General features: G+C 39.5%; 1 pseudogene; it reads left to right on the top strand.

The window, feature by feature from the left end:
* The first annotated feature begins 329 nt into the window (after window positions 1-329).
* On the top strand, window positions 330-2,615 carry LOC123792781 (RNA cytosine C(5)-methyltransferase NSUN2 pseudogene; annotated as a pseudogene).
* Window positions 2,616-4,677: the final 2,062 nt, after the last annotated feature.

Genomic DNA, 4,677 nt, shown 5'->3' with positions numbered 1-4,677 from the left:
AGACAAACACTTAACTGACTGAGCCACCCAGGTGACCCCCCCAAATTTTTTTTAATGGATGATAGTTTAAGGGACTTCTAGGGCAACATTGAGCACAATAACATTCACATTTTAAGGGTCCCAGAAGAAGAGAAAGAGGAACAGAAAATTTATTTGGAGAAATAATAGTTGGGAGCTTTCCTAACCTGGGGAAGGAAAGAGATATCAAGGTCCAGAAATCGAAGAAAGCTCCAAACAAGATGAACCCAAGGGGGTCCACACCAAGACACATAATAATTAAAATATCAGGTGGCTGTAAGTGTGTGGGGGTGTGTGCAGTCACTTGGGCCATGGGGATTGCTGGCTGGTGGCTCCAGCAGCAGTGGCGGCAGCAGCAGCAGCAGCAGCAGCAGCAGGGATGGCAGCAGCATCGGGGCACAGAGGATGGTACCAAGGATGGCAGGAAGGGCAATAAAGTGGGCTGGGAAGGCAGATATCCCCAAATCGTCAAGGAGAACAAGCTCTTCCAGCACTACTACCAGGAGCTCAAGAATGCCCAAAGGCAAATGGGACCAGGTCATGGGAGTACTCAGGGGGCCCCTCCTGGCCACTTTAGAATTACTGGTTACAGAAGCCATGCAAAAAAGACTGTCTGTTGAACAAGTATTTCAAGAAATTGGAGGACCTGGAAGTGGAAGGTCAGAAAGTTAAAGTTCTACAGCCCCTGAGTTGGTATTCAGAAGAACTTGCCTGGAACACAAATTTAAGTGGAAAAATTTGAGGTCTCCACAACTGCGAAAGTTTCACCAGTTTCTGGTTAGTGAAACTGAATCTGGAAATATCAGTTGTCAAGAAGCCATTGCATGATTCCACTACTGTTTCTTAATATTCACCCTCTCCGTATAAGAGCTTAGATATGTGTGAAGCACCTGGATCAAAGACCACACAATTAATTGAAATGTTACATGCTGACTTGAATGTCCCTTTTCCTGAGGGGTATGTCATCATGATAATGAGGACAACAAGCGTTGTTATCTGCTCATTCATCAGGCCAAAATATTGAGCAGCCTCTGCATTCCTGGTGATCAACCATGAATGGTCCAGCATATCCAGACTCAAAATAGATGTAAATAGGAGGAAAGAGATTCTCTTCTATAATTGCACTTTATGTGATGTCCCTTGCAGTGGAGGTGGCCCTATGAGAAAAAAAAAACACTGATGTTTGGAAAAAGTGGAAGACCTTATATAACTTGCAGCTGCATGGTTTATAGCTGTGGATTGCAATGCAAGGCACTGAGAATCTGGTGAAAGGTGGTAGGTTGGTGTCTTCTATATGTTCACTAAACCCCCATTGAAGATGAAGTAGTAATAGCATCTTTACTGGAAGAAAAGTGAAGGTGCTTTGAAGCTTGCTGATATGTTTTCTGAGCTGCCCGGACTAAAATGGATCCCTGGAATTATACAGTGGAAGATAATGATGAAAGATGGACAGTGGTTTACAAAGTGGGATGACAGTCCTCACAGCAGACATACCCTGATCTGGCCCACCATGTTCTCACCGAAGGACCCAGAAAAGTTACAGGGGATGCACTTAGAGTGGTGTCCTAGAATATTACCACATCATCAAAATACTGGAGGGCTCTTTGTAGCAGTATGAATACAAAAGTCTTCAATGCCATGGCATAAATGTCCACCAAAGCTGGAGAGTGAATGTGTCATGTCCAGAGAAACTGGTCCAACCCTGCAAATCTCACAGAAGGAAAAACTACAGACTCTTCTGAGCTGGAAAGTAAACCAGGTAGCAGAATTAACAACACAGAAATAATGGAAAGAATTGAGAATTTAGAGAACAGTGGAAATGAGAAAGATGGAGTGTGTGGTCCTTCCTCATCTAAGAAAATGAAGTTATTTGGAAGAATTTAAAGAAAATCCATTTGTATTTATTCCTGAAGATGGCCCATTATTTCCACCTATCCAGAAATTCTATGCACTGGATCTTTCATTCCCTAAGATGAATTTGTTAATTCAAACTACAGAAGGGAAGAAAAGGCAACTCTACATAGTCTCCAAGGAATGTGCTGCTGAATAATAGTGACAGGATGAAGGTTATAAACACTGGGATAAAAGTCTGGTGTTGGAATAACAGTGATGAAGAGTTTGATTGTTCTTTTCAGTTAGCATAGGAGGAAATAGACACATTGTCTCCATTTACTAACTCAAGAATGATCACTGCATCAATGGAAGATGTTAAAATTCTATTGACCCAGGAAAATCCATTTTTTAAAGAAAACTTAGCAGTGAGACACAGAGCCAAGCCAAGGACTTGGCTAAGGGGAGCACCATCCTGAAGCATGAGCCAGACCCTACTAAACCAGATAACCTTCAGTGTCCCATTGTGTTATGTGGATGGAAGGGAAAGCCTTCCATTTGGACTTTTATGCCCGGGAATGAATGGCTTCATTATCTCAGGATGATGGGGGGTAGAGGTGTTGGCAGAAAAGAAGGAAGGGACTGTTCTGGTACATAAGAACATAAGTAGCTCTGGGCTGCCTGAGGACAAACACAGAATGGAACAGACCACCAGCACAGACACTGATGTGGGACCTGATCCATCAGGGGCTGCCCTGCCCCAGTGAGGACACCCAGGGAGAGCCTACCTGGGCCCTGGCAGGGGCCTCCACCTTGGTATTCAAAGCCAAACCCAGAACTTCTGACCTATAAAGTATGTATTTTTGAAGACTGGAAACTGATGAAATAATAGAACAATTAGTGAATGACCTCAGTACTGCATATATATATATATATATATATAGGCTTGTTAGAAGTTGCTCATTTTACCTTGTTTCTTTGGCAAAGCTGAGTCCAACGTACCTATTGTGAGCAATAGACGTTCACCATTAAAGTCGTACTTCTATCAAGAAGCAAAACTGCCCTTGCAGGAATTTTCAATTCCCTTTTGTTAGGCCTATATTGGTCTTAATTTCCATTATTTGTTTTAATTATTACTTATAGAAAGAATCTATAACTTATTATGAATTGTTGGAAAACCACACTGTAAGCTTTAATAATCATATTAAGTTGCACATCAGCAATGTGACATAGTATGCAGTAGGTTAATATCTGAGGTCTCAGATGACTTCTGTGCCTTTGTAATAAAAAGTAAAATAAACCATTCCTCAGAGTTAAAAAAATTAAAATATCAAAAATTAAAAATATAGAATCTTAAAAGCAGCAAGAGAAAAGCAAATAGTTACATACACGGTAAATCCCCCTAAGGCTACCAGCTGATTTTTCAGCAGAAATTTTGCAGGCCAGAAGAAAGTGGCATGATATAGTCAAAGTGCTAAAAAGAAAAAAACCCTACAATCTAAAATACTCTACCTTGCAAGGTTATCATCAGAATTGAAGGAGAGATAGTGCTTCCCAGACAGACACCAGTTAAAGGAGTTCATCACCATAAAGTGGCCTTACAAGAAATATTAGAGGAATTACTTTAAGCAGAAAAAAAGCCATAAATAGAAGTAACAAAATTATAAAAGGAAAAAATTTCACTGGCAAAAGCAAATATACACTAAAGGTAGTAGATCACTTATAAAGCTAGTATGCAGACTGAAGAAAAGAGTAGTAAAATCAATCTTATCTACAAAAGCTAGTTAAGGGATGTGCAAAATAAAAGGTGAAATATGATATCATATACATAAAACGTGTGGAAAGAAGTAAAAATGTAGTACTTTTAGAATGTGTTTGAACTTAAGCAACCATCAACTTAAAATAGACTGCTAAATACATAGGATATTATATATAAACTTCATGATAACCACAAAACAAAAACCTATACCAGATACACAAAAAATAAAAAGAAAGGAATCCAAACATAATACTAACAAAAGTCATCAAATCACAAGGAAAATACAAAGAGGGAAGAAAGAAACAGAATAGCTACAAAAACAACCAGAAAATAATTAACAGAATGGCACTAAGCACATATCTATCAATATTTACTTTGTAAATAGACTAAGTGCTCCAATCAAGAGACTTAGGGTGACAGAATGGAGAAAAACGCAAGACCTATCTATATGCTGCCTATAAGTGATTCACATCAGACCTACAGACATATACACACTGAAGGTGAAGGGATGGAAAAAGATATTCCATATAAATTGAAAAAACAATAAAAGGCTGGGATAGTTATACTTTCTAAAAAATATTTAGTTATTCATTTGAGAGAGAGAAAGAGAGAGAGCACAAGCAGGGGGAGAGGCAGAAGGAGAAGCAGAATCCCTGCTGAGCTGGGAGCCCAACCTGGGGTTTGATCCCGGGACCTGGAGATCATGACCTGAGCTGAAGGCAGATGCTTAACCATCTAAGCCACCCAGATACCCTGGGATAACAATACTTATATCAGACAAAATAGACTATAAAACAAAGACTGTATCAAGGACTTCTAGTACTATGTTGAATAATAGTGGTGAGAGTGGGCATCCTTGTCGTGTTCCTGATCTTAAGGGAAAGGCTTCCAGCTTTTCCCCATTGAGAATGATATTTGCTGTAGGCTTTTCATAGATGGTTTTTATGAGATTGAGGAATGTACCTCTATTCCTACACTCTGAAGTGTTTTAATCAGGAAAGGATGCTGTATTTTGTTAAATGCTTTTACTGCATCAATTGAGAATATCATACGGTTCCTGAGTCTTTTCT

This window comes from Ursus americanus, chromosome 20 (assembly GCF_024610735.1).
Source record: "Ursus americanus isolate L20-20 chromosome 20, mUrsAme1.1.p, whole genome shotgun sequence".
In the NCBI taxonomy this organism is placed as follows: domain Eukaryota; kingdom Metazoa; phylum Chordata; class Mammalia; order Carnivora; family Ursidae; genus Ursus; species Ursus americanus.
The sequence above is the reverse complement of the archived record's forward strand: the minus strand, read 5'-3'. Positions and strand labels throughout refer to the sequence as shown.